Consider the following 17655-nt stretch of genomic DNA (forward strand, 5'->3'; position numbering starts at 1 on the left):
TGGGATCGTGCAGACTCGATGCGCCTAAAGTCTTCCTCCTGCACAATATGGATTCTATGGTTCTATCAAAGTCGCCGAATGGAAAATCGAGGGACCAATCTGAAAGGCAAGAATCCTACTGACTACAATATTTTTCATGGCAGCTTAGCAACAATCTCAATTTCATTGAAGTTGTGATGACTTCAGCCAGGCTAATGGGGTTGGCTTGCTAGAATATGAATACCGGATGAGTCCTAATTGATGGTTAAATCAGGGAGTTTCATGCTCCCTATTTAAAGCAGGTGTGTCAGATTCCCAGCCTGCATTCAGCAGGGAGCAACTGGAGAGCTGGCTGTGTACAGGTGTATGGTGTAAATAAAGTAACTTGGTGACAGGACTTTCGCCTCCGTGGAATTATTACAGAAGTCGTGCATGTTTTCAGCTGGACAGATTTGTTAGTTTCACAACTACTTGTGACCACCAAAAGCTATTTACCTTTGTACCAAATGTCATCAGAAAGCACTTTTGACCTTTGACGAGCTAGGCACAGTCAGGATAAAGTAATTCACCTGACAATTGCGGGCAGTTTTTGTCCAATACCAAATAGATTCTGTGGAATTATGAATGCCTGACAATAGATTAATAAATCCTGAGGAAAAGTACATAATTCATTTCTGAGATATCTTGGATTACCTGAGATAATCCCAAATATAGATTCAAGGATATCGATAACGTCTAAATCTGTTTCAGGCACCTGGTGGTTACCAAACTCCCTTATTTGTTTATTCTTTCCCTCCACTGACATCTTCGAACTCTCTTCGCTACTATTTCTTCATTTATTTGCAGCTCTTTAACCCCCTAGTGCTCCCTGACATAATGTGCCTTGGCCCTTCACCCTGATCTCTCAATTCAAACAAATAAAAACACACTTCCTTTTCAATTTGAGCTCGAGTAAAACACTGATACTACTCTGTAGCCGTAATGAAATCAATGAGTGCCTTTCTGTACGTGTTGTCTATTCCCAATCACCAAACCAATTTTAAAAAGTGATCCGGCAGAAAAAAAACAGAATTAATGAATGACTGGGGAGAAATTCACAGATTGTAATTTGGCTAGTCCCAACCATTATTGTTCTGCATATAAAGCAATTCCACATTGTATGTGATTTTGAACACAGAAAAAAGAGATTACTATATTATAGTTGCCCCCAGTTACCATTATTTTGTGTAATCTCAGCAGTATTTTAGTTCTCAGTAGTAGCCAGGTGGGAGGACAGGACAAGACGTCACACTACCTGTTGAGGTCAACAATGGGTTATTCTTAATTTTCTAATTCTGCAGTCTTCATATAACTTCTCTCCAACATCCTATTTTCTCTACATTTTCCTACATCTCATGGACTCTTCTATTTTCGATTTGGCCACTGATTAGCCTTCATTGTTCCAAAAAAAAAGGAATAGGTAAGTCATTCAGCCTATCGAATCTACTTCCATACCTTCGGATAGCCATGGTAGGCTTACCATTTTACTCCCAGTTTTCTACCTATCCTTCCATAATCCCTGAATATTTGATGAGGAAGTATTGGTTCCCCCTTTCCATCTCAAATCACAAGCCAGATCCTCACCATGTGACCCAAATGTGGGAATGCCGCCTCTTTTTCTGACAGATCCCATTTTGGGCTGGTAGTGGGAAAGGGGCAGCGCATGATTCCCACATGGAAGAATCCTGATCTCAGAGGGGAGTCAGTGACCAGGCAGGTTAATCTCTCTGGAGAGTCAATGATCAGAGTAGCCGATGAGGTTTAACCAAGGCAATTTTTCAAAGCCATCTCAGCCTTTTAGCTGAGATGAAGCATCAGATCTGGCCCAAGATGGGGCGCAATGCCTTGTCTTGTCAGCTTGGATCTTGCTTGTCTCCCTCGCGGGGACCATGAACTGGATTCAATTTCAATGGAATAAAAATTTTAAAAATTAGCACTGAGTTGGAACAGATCCCATTTTGACTGGTCCAAAAAATAAGTTTAAAAAGTTTATTTATTAGTCACAAGGCCTACATTAACACTGCAATGAAGTTACAGTGAAACTTCCCTAGTTGCCACAATCCGGCGCCTCTTCGGGTCAATGCACCTAACCAGCACATCTTTCAGAATGTGGGAGGAAACCGGAGCACCTGGAGGAAACCCACGCAGACACAGGGAGAACGCGCAAACTCCACACAGACAGTGACCCAAGCCAGGAATCGAACCTGGGTCCCTGGCGCTGTGAAGCAGTAATGCTAACCACCGTGCTACCATGCCGCCCCCACAAGATCCTTAACCCACAGTGTGAGAGTCACAAGTTGATAGGGCAGTGCATCCCACATTCTCAGATCTCTTTGCTTGAGCAAGTCCTGCTGGGCTTAATTTTTACTGAGCTTAACTTGAATTCTAACATTATCTCCTGTGCTATGGGCTTCCCTCTGAGTCACTCTCTGTCTAGTATCTCTGTGTAACAGCTCCGCAGTGTTCTGTTGAGGTTTATGAATGTGTCTATCCCGTGAACAGAAAGGTTTGAACGTTGAAGGGAAATGCCCTGTGCCCGGGCAAGTCACCTGCTCACCAGCTGGATTCCTGCCCTATTCTGTCTGGATGTGAAAAGATTTGTGAGGGAGAGTGAGAGAAGGTGAAAGAGAAAACGAGAGAGAGAGAGAGAGAAAGAAAGAGAGAGTGGGAGGGAGAGAGAGATGAAGAAAGCGAGCGAGAAGAAGTGTGCAAGAGAAAGAGAGTGAGCATGTGGAGGGATGAAAGGGGTGTGGAGAGAAATGGGAGAGAATACAAAAGTAGAGGAGAGAAAGTCTGTATTTGAGGACAAGAGGATGAGGGAGAGATATATCCTATAGTGATTCTCCATGTGCCCCGTGGTGCGTTTCCCGGCAGTGGGAGGCAGCCTGCCTTTTGCTGGTGGTGGGGTCTTCCAGTCCCGCCGCTGTCAATGGGATTTCCCATTGAATCCATGCCATGCCACTGGGAAACCTGCGGCAGGGGTGCATCGTCAGTGCGATCAGAAGATCCAACTGGCGTGAACAATCAAAAGAGCTCGCCCACTGTAGCTTCTGATTGTAACAATAAATAGAAAGGCAATAACTTCATAACAGGGTGATGGGTGGCACGATGGCACAGTGGTTAGCAGTGCTGCCTCTCAGCACCAGGGATCTGGGTTCAATTCCTGGCTTGGGTCACTGCCTGTGTGGAGTTTGCCCGTTCTCCCCGTGTCTGCATGGGTTTCCTCCGGGTGCTCTGGTTTCCTCCCACACTCCAAAAGATATGCAGGTTAGGTTGATTGGCCATGGTAAATTGTCACTTAGTGTCAGGGAGATTAGCAGGGTAAATATGTGGCGCCAAGGGGAAAGGGGCTGGGTGGGATTGTGGTCAGTGCAGACTTGATGGGTCGAATAGCCTCCTTCTGCACTGTAGGGATCCTATGATTCTATGAGTGTAATATCGGTTCTTTAATTGTATATGTATTCAGTCTGAAGTTTGCAAAACTCTCAAGGTTGGAATTAATCAATGATACTGGTTTGACTATTCCGCATTGTGCAATTAATATACACATGGGATTCTTATATCAACTCATCATAGTTTTATTAAATATACTTGGAAACCTGTGCATAACATGTTTCTATAAGGAACAGTAATAGGCCATTCAGCCCCTTTAATCTGTTCCATCATTTAGCCAGATCATGATTGATCATTATCCCAAATCCATTTACACATATTCACCAAATACCTTTAATTAAAGATCTGACAATCTCAAACTTGAACATTTCGGTTGGGACAGCACCCAATGTCTTTTGAAGAGGAGAATTCCAGATTTTCAACTCCCTTTTATGTATAAAAATACTCCTGGATTCAACTCCTGAATGGCCTGATTCTATTTTTAGGACCATGTCCTTTGTTCTAGATTCCTTCACCAAAGCAAATAATGTATTTGTATCTGTTATATCAAATCCTTCTATCATTTTAAACATTTGAATTTCTCTATCCTATAGTCTGTTAAATGCAATAATGGCCATGTTGCTAAAGTCTGACCTCATGATTTCATGATGTGGAAATGCCAGTGTTGGACTGGGACGGGCACAGTAAGCAGTCTCACAACACCTGGTTAAAGTCCAACAGGTTTATTTGGAATCACGAGCTTTCAGAGCGCTGCCCCTTCATCAGGTGAGTGGCTCCTGGTGACAGAGCAGCACTCCGAAAGCTCGTGTTTCCAAAAAAAACCTGTTGGACTTTAACCTGGTGTTGTGAGACTACTTACTTATGATTTAACTCTTTATGCCCTGGCATCAGTCCGTTGTGTCCCTTGCAAAGACCAATTTGAGATATGGTGCACAAAACTGCAGTATTCCAGACAGGCGCTGGGATTCTCCGGCCTCCCCACAGAGTTCTTCTCAGTGGCGGGAAATGGGACCATCCGGTCCCGCTGCTACCAATGGGATTTCCCATCACTTCCAAGCCACCAGGAGACATGCAGCGGGGGTGCACCGTCGGCAAGAGCAGAAGATCTCGCTGGCATGAAGAGCCATAAGATGGCGCCCAGGGTGTGAAAGAGATTCTGTACAGCTGAAGTATAATTCCTGTCTTTCGTTTCGCAGCCTCTTCATGATAAAGGCCAGCACTTCATCAGCTTTTTTGATTACTTTCGGTACATGTATTTTAGCTTTCAGCGATTTGTGCATCCAGACATCCAAGTTTATTTACTCTTCCAATTCCTAGCCTCTCACTGTTAGGAAAACAAATTCCAATTTGGAACCTTTTCCTTAAAGTTCAAAGTTGGTGACCTTGCACATCCCCACATTGAACTCCAGCTGTAACAGTTTCACCCACTCATTCTATGTATTTTTGTAACGTCCGACTTCCATCAACATAACTTACAGTGTCTCCTTTACCTACAGTGCATCTTATCCAGACATTAAACTTCATCTTAGACACCCGCCGACCGTGGGTTCCATTTGAGGCCTATTTGAGGCTGTCGGTCTCAGTGTCTCCGGGAGAAGCACAAGAAAGAAAGAAGAAAGAACTTTAATTGATATAGCGCCATTCACACCACCCCTGAAATTCTTTACAGCCAATGAAGTACTTTTGAAGTGTAGTTGCCGTGGTAATGCAGGGAAATTCAAAAGTCAATTTTCACACACCAAGGTCCAACGAACATCAATTAGATAAATAATCAGGGAATCTGTTTCACTGATGTTGTCTGGCAGATAAATTAACCAGGCACTGATGGGTATCGTTTGAATTGTTGATTGAAAAACTGCATCAAATCCACGGAATTCCATGTGTTCTGGTGAAGGGTTAAATCTGAAGTTATTAAAATAGAATCCCTGCAGTGCAGAAAGAGGCCACTCAGTCCATCAAAGTCTGCACCGATCACAATCCCACCCAGGCCCTATCCCCACACATTTACCCTCGCTAGTCCCCCTGACACGAAGGGGCAATTTAGCCTGGCCAATCCACCTAACCTGCACATCTTTGGGCTGTGGAAGGAAACTGGAGCACCCGGAGGAAACCCACGCAGACACGGGGAGAATGTGCAAACTCCACACAGACAGTCACCCAAGCCGGGAATTGAACCCGGGTCCCTGGCGCTATGAGACAGCAGTGCTAACCACTGTGTCACCGTGCTGGCCTATATTTACCCTTTCCCATACAGAACAGTCTATTTCCAACATCTTCTGTTTTTCCATTGTTTCTGTATCTCTTTTTCACTCCCATTTGTCGTCACAAGTATTGTCACTTTAACACTGCAACGAAGTTACTGTAAAAATCACAGCATAAAGCAATTTCTTGTGTTCTATGTGTGAAAGCTCATGAATATCAAACCCATTGGCTACGTTCAAAATCCAGATGGATATTGCATACCTCACTGCCACAGCTAAGAGCGTGTCCTGCTTTGGAAATAAATACATTTTTCTTGGTATTCAATTCTTTTTTTAAAAACATTTATTACAATGAAACATAGATACTAAAGGCAATATCACTTACACGCCATAGCCATGGCAATCCAATCTTGGGATTCAGCTAATGGTCCCACGAGAAGAAGGATATCAATGAGGAAATGAGTCCTGGACGGAACAACCACTCGCTGAGACAAACATGGCCGTATTTTGTCACAAGTTTGGTTGTACATGAGAATGAGTGATGCAAAACATTACAATGTGACAGTGTGTGGCACCAGCTGCCTGAGTGTGGAATTTTTACCCAACATCACATCCACGCCACACACAGTTTAATACCAAAACTGAAAGCAGAGTGGGTCCATCACATCTCAAGGCTTGATCAGAACAAACAAAACCATCTCTTTTGAAAAAGATAAATTGTGACATGACGAGATGGTAAAATTAGAGAGAGAATGAGGGTTCTCCTGTGAGTCCATCTCTGACTACAAGACATCATCCTGCATCAGCAGACAAGTTATTTTCCAAACTTGGAGCAAAATAGCTTGTGTGGTTGACCACAAACCATTTATTAGTAGCCCATAACAATGTGCATCTCCCAGGTATAGCTTTATCCAGGTGCTATCATCATACATAGTCTGAGGATTCGGGGTAGACCATCTAGGATGGAGGTGAGGAGACATTCTTTCACCCAAAGAGTGGTGAGCCTGTGGAATTCATTACCCACAGGAAGTAGTTGATGCCAAAACATTGAATGTATTCAAGAGGCAGCTGGGGCGAATGGGATCAAAGGTAATGGGGAAAAAGCAGGATTAGGCTATTGAGTTGGACGATCAGCCATGATCGTAATGAATGGCGGAGCCGGCTCGAAGGGCTGAATGGCCTCCTCCTGCTCCTGTCTCTATGTTTCTATGTTTCTACAGTAAAAAGTCTCACAACACCAGGTTAAAGTCCAACAGGTTTATTTGGCAAGACGACCTTCAGGACACATGACAAATAAACCTGTTGGACTTTAACCTGGTGTTGTGAGACTTCTTACTGTGCTTACCCCAATCCAACGCCGACATCTTCACATCTATGTTTCTATGCATATTTTTCACGGACCCTCTCTGCCCTGCTATTCCCTCCTGTCTATGTCATGCGTCTCTCTACATCATACTGTGCGTGTTACTGCTCCCCGGTCCCACAGCAACCCGCGCTATGTTGAACACCCTTATACAACACCTCCCCCCCCACCTAGTCTTTACCCAGCGTAACAGTACAACCTTTCTTCACATGTTACCCCTTCTCCCCCCTACTCAAGTTTCTAACTTTATAAATTCAAATGTTCTGGAGGCTTTACCACTCTTCCAAATCTCATTTTCTTCCCATGCAGAGAAGTGGTCATCTCAGTTGCTTTGGGCTGACTATATTGGTTCAGAGTTGAAATAGTCGCATTTTGGTTTGTCAAGCACTCCGCTTTCAACATCTGGTTCACTTCTAGCCCTCGTTCGTGTTATGATTTTCTTAGTCAACAATCTGCTTTCTTTAATTGGATGCTATTAGTTTATCCCATTCCTTCTGGAGGGAATGTTTGCTCTTTTCATTTATAGAATGGACTCAGGTTTCCTTTTCTCATTGGGTCCGCCATGTTCTTTCTGGAAGTTGACATATTAAAAATGGAACCTGCATTTCCATTTGTTTCACAATTTCACACTAATTTGTTTTACTCACTGATTTTCCAATTCGTTTACAAGCTTATTAATCTTTTCATTCAACTCAGCCACAACTCTGGTGAGCTCAGTTATCTTTGTTTCAGTGGCACGGTAGCACAGTGGTTAGCACTACTGCTTCACAGCGCCAGGGTCCTGGGTTCGATTCCTGGCTCGGGTCACTGTCTGTGTGGAGTTTGCACGTTCCCCCCGTGTCTGTGTGGGTTTCCTCCGGGTGCTCCGGTTTCCTCCCACAGTCTGAAAGACGTACTGGTTAGGTGCATTGACCCGAACAGGCGCCGGACTGTGGAGACTAGGGGAATTTCACAGTAACTTCATTGCAGTGTTAATGTAAGCCTTACTTGCGACTAATAAATAAACTTTAAGAGTTCATCATAGAATCCGACAGAATCCTTACAGTGCAGAAGGAGGCCATTCGGCCGATCGAGTCTGCACCAACCACAATCCCACCCAGTCCCTATCCCCATAACCCCATGCATCTACCCTAACTAGCCCCCTTGACACTAAGGGACAATTTATCATGGCCAATGCACCTAACCTGCATGTCTTTGGACTGTGGGAGGAAACCGGAGCACCTGGAGGAAACCCATGCAAGTTAAACGCAAGTTGTCTGCGGAATCCTTGGATAAACTTAACTCACCTGGGCATTCAGTTCCTTTCAGAGTTTTTCTTCCATGGTCACTGACTGCTCCTTGAACTCATTCAGTTCACTCGTTAGACCCTCAGTTTCTTTCTCAGAATTTTCATTATCTGATTTTAAAGTATGGGCTTTGTTAGGGTCCTGGACCAGAACCCCACGTTACATTAGGAAGCCAGACTAGACCCCAACAATTTTTCTATTTTGGCATCAATGTGAGGATAGGTTAATGTGCAGTTTCAGTCAGCAGTTAGGAAGGCAAATGCAATGTTAGCATTCATGTCGAGAGGGCTAGAATACAAGAGCAGGGATGTATTTCTGAGGCTGTATAAGGCTCTGGTCAGACCCTATTTGGAGTATTGTGAGCAGTTCTGCACCCCATATCTAAGGAAGGACGTGCTGGCCTTTGAAAGGGTCCAGAGGAGGTTCACAAGAATGATCCCTGGAATGAAGAGCTTGTCGTATGAGGAACGGTTGAGGACTCTGGGTCTGTACTCGTTGGAGTTTAGAAGGATGAGGGGGATCTTACTGAAACGTGCAGGATACTGCGAGACCTGGATGGAGTGGACATGGAGAGGATGTTTCCACGAGTAGGAAAAACTAGAACCAGAGGGCACAACCTCAGGCTAAAGGGACAATCCTTTAAAACAGAAATGAGGAAGAATTTCTTCAGCCAGAGAGTGGTGAATCTGTGGAACTCTTTGCCACAGAAGGCTGTGGAGGTCAGGTCATTAAGTGTCTTTAGACAGAGATAAATAGGTTCTTGATTAATAAGGGGATCAGAGGCTTTGGGGAAAAGGCAGGAGAATGGGGGTGAGAAAAATATCAGCCATGATTGAATGGCGGCGCAGACTCGATGGGCCGAGTGGCCTAGTTTTGCTCCTATGCCTTATGGTCTTAGGGTCTTATGATAGGATGCTTTATTCCAGGAGTAATTCCATTGACATATTAGGGATTTTTAAAAATCAAAATAAGCTTCATACATAACACAGTTTAAATAAAGTTCGAACAAAGGAAACAGCGTAACCATTAACAGTTACAAAGAACAAAGAAAATTACAGCACAGGAGCAGGCCCTTTGGCCCTCCAAGCCTGCATCGACCATGCTGCTGAACTAAAACCCCCCACTCTTCCGGGGACCATATCCCTCTATTCCCATCCCATTCAAGTATTTGTCAAGACTCCCCTTATAAGATAAAATAGAAAAATTGTTGGGGTCTGGGCTGGCTTCCTAATGTTCTGGTCCAGGGCCCTAACAAAGCCCATATTTTAAAATTAGATAGTGAAAATTTTGAGGATCTAACGCGTGAACTGAATGAGCTGAAGGAGCAGTTGAACAATATTTTTAAAAATGAAAGGTAGCATAAACCAATTTGCAGACGTTAAATAAGCAACTTCGAGATGGATCTTATCAAGTCACTGTTCACCAACACCCATCCCATTTCAATTCATTTCTTTTAAAGAGCAAAACTTTTCAATTACTTTTTGCACAACTATTATTTTCGGGTGAATGTTCATGTCCATGAGGACATTTACAAGGCATCATTTCCCCCAGTAACAGCATCACACACTCACAACATGATTCAACCTGGGGTACGGCCCCCGACACTGCACCCACTAATCCATAAGACAATAAGACATAGGAGTAGAATTAGGCCACTTGGCCCATCGAGTCTGCTCCACCATTCAATCTGGCTGATATTTTTCTCATCTCTATTCTCCTGCCTTTCCCCCATAACACCTGATCCCCTTTACAATCAGGAATCTATCTATCTCTGTCTTAAAGACACTCAGTGACCTGGCCTCTACAGCCTTCTGAGCAAAGAGTTCCACAGATTCACCACTCTCTGGCTGAAGAAATTCCTCCTCATCTCTATTTTAAAGGATCGTCCCTTTAGCCTGAGGCTGTGCCCTCTGGTTCTAGTTTTTCCTACTAGTGGAAACATCCTGGACCAGTCAAAATTCCTGCCCCTAATCAACAGTCTATACAACAGTGTTGTGATTTTTTTTTAACCTGCACTCTTCTGTCATGTTTCCTCTCAATAAGACATCTACCCAACTGCTACTCAGTCACTGTCTGGGGAACTGCACTTCCTCAGCTCACACCTACTTTGAACTGCAGGGGGAGCTGGAGAGCATCCAGCGCTGTTCACAAAGTCAACGTGGAACAGCTTCCATCCTGTTTAAAAAGTAAAAGTTTATTTATTAGTCACAAGTAGGCTTACATTCACACTGCGATGAAGCTACTGTGAAAATCCCCTAATCGCCACAGCCCGGCGCCTGTTCGGGTACACTGTGGGAGAATTTATAATGACCAATTCACCTAACCTGCACATCTTTGGACGGTGGGGGGAAACTGGAGCACCCGGAGAAAACCCACGCAGACATGGGGAGAATGTGCATACTCCACACAGACAGTGACCCAAGCCGGGAATCAAACCCGGGTCCCTGGCGCAGTGAAGTCTGGATTGAAATGCAAACATAACTCCCAGAAGTGGAAGGGGAGAATTAGCACACAAAATGCTCCATCAAAAACATTGGAACAGAATTTATATCACCTTTTAAAAAAAAATGAGCAAACATTTGCAAAGAAAGTTAATTTAAATAGGGTACGATGGAACTCAGGAGATAACACATTCTGAGATTCAATGCAAATGTTATAACTGGATGGGAAGATCTCAGAACGGAACCCTGGCTCAAAAGACCGTAACTTTTACATATTTTTAAAATAAAACATGGAGAAACAGATTCACGGGACCACAAATTAGTTTTAACAACTCGGGAAAAAAAATTATTAAACATGGAAGTATTGGATTTTAACACAATACTCCTTTAGACCCACCCTCCCCTTAGCTTAACAAATGCACGCAGGTTTTAAGATTAACATGGATTAGAAAGTAAATCTTAAACTACAATGGTCTCATTAACACAAAATCCCTTTTAAGCACACAGGGTGGCTGTGGTCAAAACACTCCCTACTCTGAACTCTAAGTGAATGTCTGTGGATTTCTCCTCAGAATCCCCCCAGGAGACTATCAAATGAAAGTTTCCAAGCTCCGCTCCTAAAAATGTGCTTTAAAATCTCCTCTCGTAATAATACTTTCCCTAAGCAGTTTGCATTCTGAAATCCAGGCCGGGCTTTCCAAATGACTCTTATAAACAAACCTGCGGCTCCACTTTTAACAACAAATCCAGTCCAAGTTTTACTCCAACCTCTTTAGGTTTCCTTTGTCTTGACTGCTGTACAAGTTATTCACAATTTATTTAACTCTCGATTCCCAGACTCTAATGAAATGGCATCAAACGTTTGATTTACCTCTGAAGTCTGCTGTCCCACTTTAAGTCTGGTTACTGCAATTATCTCCTTTACTCAGAACACTTTGTTTACTCTTCCTTGACTTCTACTGAACAATAACTTGTTCTCTGTTCTCATAACTCCAGTAATTCTTTTTGTCTCAATTTCCTGGTTATCTAGACTGTAACTTGTTCCGTAGGAAGCCTGCATCTTTGTAACTCCCTTGTCCTGTCCAGCTCCCCCTGGGAGAATTGACTGATGATGACTCCCCAGTGTCCTATCTCCATCCGCAATCAAATTCAGCTAAACCCAGAAAAAAAGGCTTTCTCCCTTAAAAGAGCCTCCAAGTAACTCCCGTATGCTTATTTATTCTTCACGCCGTAACCCTCTCTAAGCACAATAGAATCACAATTAGAATTGAAAGCAATCCCCACACCGTTGTCCAACATAAATCTAACAATAGGTTTAACCCTTCTAGTCACAGAAACATGAAATTAAACTTAAAGCTATACCTTATACAACTATCAATCCTTTAAAACTACTTTCAAAATCTGGATTGTAAATTTATTGTCCCACCTGGGTGGCACAGTGGTTAGTACCGCTGCCTCACAGTGCCAGGGACCTGGGTTCAATTTTGCTCTTGGGTTTCTGTCTGTGCGGAGTCTGCACGTTCTCCCCATGTCTGCATGGGTTTCCTCCGGGTGCTCCCATTTCCTCCCACAGTCCAAAGTCAGTGGGTTAAGTGGATTGGACATGCTAAATTGCCCCTTAGCATCCAGGGGATTAGCAGGGTAAATACACGGGGTTTTGGGGATAGGGTCTGAACAAAGAACAAAGAAAATTACAGCACAGGAACAGTCCCTTCGGCCCTCCAAGCCTGCACCGACCATGCTGCCTGACTTAACTAAAAGCCCCTACCCTTCTGGGGACCATATCCCTCTATTCCCATCCTATTCATGTACTTGTCAAGATGCCCCTTAAAAGTCACGACCGTATCCACTTCCACTACCTCCTCCGGCAAGACACCCACCAACTTCTGTGTAAAAAATCTGCCTCATAAATCTTCTTTAAACCTTGCCCCTCACACCTTAAACCTATGCTCTCTAGTAATTGACTCTTCCACCCTGTGAAAAAGCTTCTGACTATCTATTCTGTCCATGCTTCTCATAATCTTCTAGACTTCTATCAGGTCGCCCCGCAACCTCCGTCGCTCCAGTGAGAACAAACCAAGTTTCTCCAACCTCTCCTCATAGCTAATGCCCTCCATACCAGGCAACATCCTGGTAAATCTTTTCTGTACCCTCGCCAAAGCCTCCACATCCTTCTGGTAGTGTGGCGACCAGAATTGAACACTATATTCCAAGTGCGGCCTAACTAAGGTTCTATAAATCTGCAACATGATTTGCCAATTTTTAAACTCAATGCCCCGGCCGTTGAAGGCAAGCATGCCGTATGCCTTCTTGACTACCTTCTCCACCTGCATTGCCACTTTCAGTGACCTGTGTACCTGTACACCAGAGATCCCTTTGCCTGTCAATACTCCAAAGGGTTCTGCCATTTATTGTATATTTCCTATCTGTATTAGACTTTCTAAAATGCATTACCTCACATTTGTCCAGATTAAATTCCATTTGCCATCTCTCCGCCCAAGTCTCCAATCGATCTATATCCTGCTGTATCCTCTGATGGTCCTCATTGCTATCCGCAAATCCACCAATCTTTGTGTCATCCGCAAACTTACTAATCAAGCCAGTTACATTTTCCTCCAAATCCTTTATATATATTACAAACAGCAAAGGTCCCAGTCTGGGTGTCATAGAGTCATAGAGGTTTACAACATGGAAACAGGCTCTTCGGAACAACTTGCCCAACTTGTTCCTTTTTAAAACCCCTAAGCTAATCCCAATTGCCCGCATTTGGCCCATATCCCTCTATACCCATTGTACCCATGTAACTATCTAAATGCTTTTTAAAAGACAATATTGTACCCGCCTCTACTACTACCTCTGGCAGCTTATTCCAGATACTAACCACCCTCTGTGTGAAAAGATTGCCCCTCTGGACACTTTTGTATCTCTCCTCTCTCACCTTAAACCTATGCCCTCTAGTTTTAGACTCCCCTATCTTTGGGAAAAGATATTGACTGTCTAGCTGATCTGTGCCCCTCATTATTTTATAGACCTCTATAAGATCACCCCTCAGCCTCCTACGCTCCAGAGAAAGAAGTCCCAGTCTATCCAGCCTCTCCTTATAACTCAATCCATCAAGTGCCCGGTAGCATCCTAGTAAATCTTTTCTGCACTCTTTCTAGTTTAATAATATTCTTTCTATAATAGGGTGACCAGAATTGTACACAGTATTCCAAATGTGGCCTTACCAATGTCTTGTTGTGGGATTGTTGTCGGTGCAGACTCGATTGGCCGAATGGCCTCCTTCTGCACTGTAGGGATTCTATGATTTAAATGCCAGCATTCTATCCACTGCCACTTTGATTGCCTGAAGCGGCTTGACAATTCACCCCCAGTCAACCATTAAACCCCTTTCCATTTGCAAATCAGGGATCTGGACCCTACAACATGAAGCAAAAGCAAGGTCTGACAAATACTTTTTCCTTTGAGGCAGCAAATCTGTTTGCATCCAATGAATTTATCAAGTGAGAAAAATTCAGACAAATAAGCTAGATCATTGTTTTTTTTAAGTTAATTTCTTTCACATATTTATAGGATGCAGAAAAAAATCGAAAACCAGCATGAACAAATTCATGCATAAAATTGAAAGATATACTGAGTGTGTTGATTGTTATCTATGTGGCTGCGTTCTGAATTATCAACGCTTGGAGACCCCAAAGGGTATTCTTCCATTTAGACAAGATTAGTAAAAAAAACAGAAGTTATAGCAATTGGACTGTTTAATCATCAGCACAAAGTGTAGCCAATTTTGTTTTTTCTTCAGTGAAACAACGTACAAGATGGAGGATTTGAATTTAAAATATAAGAACATAATGGAGGTTCTCTCTCTTCCTCTCTCTTGTTGGATGTTGTATGACACAACATTTAAGAAGCATTCAGATGTGCGCTAGAAGGGTGGAGGTTGGCACAGTGGTTAGCACTGCTGCCTCATAGCGCCAAGGACCTGGGTACGATTCCGGCCTTGGGTGACTGTTTGTGTGGAGTTTGCATGTTCTCCCCGTGTCTGCGTGAGTTTCCTTCAGGTGCCCCAGTTTCCTTCCACAGTCGAAAGATGTGCAGATTAGGTGGATTGGCTGTGCTAAGTTGTCCCTTAGTTCTAGGATTCTCCAGCCACATTTGTCCCAAGGTTGGAAAATCCCGCCCAAGGTTAATAGACCTTTGCATGGTCCATCTCCCACCTGCTACAATTCCCATGGTGAGTGGGACAGGAAAATTCTTCCCTTAGTGTCCAAAGGTTTGCAGGTTAGTTGCATTGGTCATGGTAAATGCACGGGGTTATGGGGATAGGATGGGTAAGTGGGCCGAGGGAGAATGCTTGTTTGAAGAGTTGGTACAGATTCGATGGGCTGAATGACCTCTTTTTGCAATGTAGAGATTCCATGGATTCTATGGAATGCCATACAAGGCTACGGACAAGTGCTGAAAAATGGGATTAGAGTGAATAGGTGCTTGATGGCTGGTGTGCACATGATGGGCCAAAAGGCCTCTTGTACTGTAAAGACTAATGATGGCATCCAATCAAAATTCCTTGCAAACTCTTTCAGGAAATGTAAAGTTGAACATTACTGGCTTTATTTTAAGTTTAATTCTGTCGGATGGAGCCCAGCAGTACATACTGCTCTCCTGATCCAAGAACCTACAGAAGGAATTCTGCCACCACTTCCAACTTCCAAAAAACCCCAACCAGATAACAGGGTAATGGTGATGTTTTGGTCAGTAGTTGATGGGTGCTCCTCTATGGTATATTCAAACTTCCATTAGCCTGGAAGAAATTGAATGTTAAGCAGCCAAGGTCAGGCTGGAGAAGATGGTTGGGTAAGGGGGTAGGACTGGAGGGAGTGGGAATAGAGAAGCGCAGCAGAAGCAAAAACAAAACTTCTACGACCATCAGACAGCCCATTCCACCCAAGACTTAGGCTTGTGGATTTGAGGTGAAAGAGTTCTAATTCAAATGAGTCTCGGCAATCTCACCCAACTCCTGCTGGGCTGAAGTCCACAACACAAAGCTGCCAGGAGAATTCCACACAAACTGGCAGTGCTCAAAATTTTTTTTGATGCAATTGCCTCTTGTGAGAATGGAAACATTGAACTCTTAACTGCTCCCTGGTTTTCTTTTCCTCTGTGCATGGTTGTGGCAGTGAAACAGGAGATTTAATCTATATCAAGTCTGCGCTAGTCCAGGTCTGATGGAGATTGACACTGACTCCACAACATCTCGCATTTATATAGCTCATTTAATGAAGTAAAACAGTAACGGGATTCCACATCAAGCCACATTTTTGGATAGGTGAATTGGGGAGGTGATGGCCTAGTGGTATTATCGCTAGACTATTAATCCAGCAACTCAGCTAATGTTCTGGGGACCCAGGATCGAATCCCACCACAGAAGATGGTGGAATTTGAATTCAATAGAAAATACCTGGAATTAAGAATCTAATGATGACCATGAAACCATTGTCGATTGTCGGAAAAACTCATCTGGTTCACTAATGTCCTTTAGGGAAGGAAATCTGGCGTCCTCACCTGGTCTGGCCTACATGTGACTCCAGAGCCACAGCAATGTGGTTGACTCTCAACTGTCCTCCAATGGCAGTCATTATCAAATCTCCTCCAATAACCTTGCATCAGCATCCTTCAGATCTGGACTTGGCAACTTTAAACCTTGTACCTCATAACAGCATCTCGATTCTACTTCACAAATCTGCTTGCAATCCTTCTGTAAGCAAGCATTCAATCACCTCTCACAGCCGCTATCGCTATAGCCCAGCATCTTATTTTTCACTCGCAAAAGAATTTGGGAGGTTTTCTGCTTTAAAGGTATTGTATAAATGCAAAGTTCTCATTGTTGTAGAGTTGAGAGCATACGCTGTACATGGATTGATAAAATGCCTTCCCATCACCCTCTGAAACATCTTAAAAAGCATCTCATATGGATCATTTTGAATTAGTTTGATGGTTATTATGCGGGCAAATACAACAGTATTTGGGTCACAGTAACACTTAATATAAGGCAAAGGGAGAAATGTAAGGGGCCGTGTTAGAGAAACTCCAAGGGTATATTATGAAGTTAGCCTAGACCCTAACTAGTTTTGATTTTATTTTATTCATTTGTGGGACATGGGCATTGCTGACTGACCAGCATTTATTGCCCATCCCTAGTTGCCCTTGGAGGGCAGTTGAGAGTCAACCACATTGCTGTGGCTCTGGAGTCACATGTAGGCCGGACTGGGTAAGGACGGCAGACTTCCTTCCCTAAAGGACATTAGTGAACCAGATGGGATTTTCCGACAATTGACAATGGTTTCATGGTCATCAGTAGATTCTTAATTCCAGATTTTTTTTTATTGAATTCAAATTCCACCATCTGCAAGTGGCAGGATTTGAACCTGGGTCCCCAGGACATTCGCTGAGTTTCTGGATTAATAGTCTAGCGATAATACCACTAGGCCATCGCCTCCCCTGATTTTGGCATTAGTGTGAGAATAAGATGTTTCAATCCAGATGTGATTGTATTGACCCATTAGGAAGCTTTTATAAAAACAAGCATTATTTTAACAATCAGTTTAACTATAATAAAAATAATTATTGTAACTGTTACCTATTGAAATACTTAAACATGACAAGATACAATTCTTAACTGCTAGCCTATCTCTTTTAGTTCAAATTTAATCAATACTCATAGCTTCAACTGCTCTTAAAAATCAGTTAACAAACAACTGGCTGACAGTGCTGGTACACGGGCTGGTAGTCCTCGCAGCCCTATAACGATTCCAGAGAGTGATACCTATTTTCAACCAGGTCTCAAACTACAGTCTCCAGAAGGAGAGAGAGAGAGAAAAGAGCTCCTGCTCCTTGCAGACCGAAGCAGAAAACTGCCTGCTTGTCTCTGTAAGCTTAACTCCTCCCATTAGCAT

Source organism: Mustelus asterias, chromosome 21 (genome assembly GCF_964213995.1).
Source record: "Mustelus asterias chromosome 21, sMusAst1.hap1.1, whole genome shotgun sequence".
Lineage (NCBI taxonomy): Eukaryota > Metazoa > Chordata > Chondrichthyes > Carcharhiniformes > Triakidae > Mustelus > Mustelus asterias.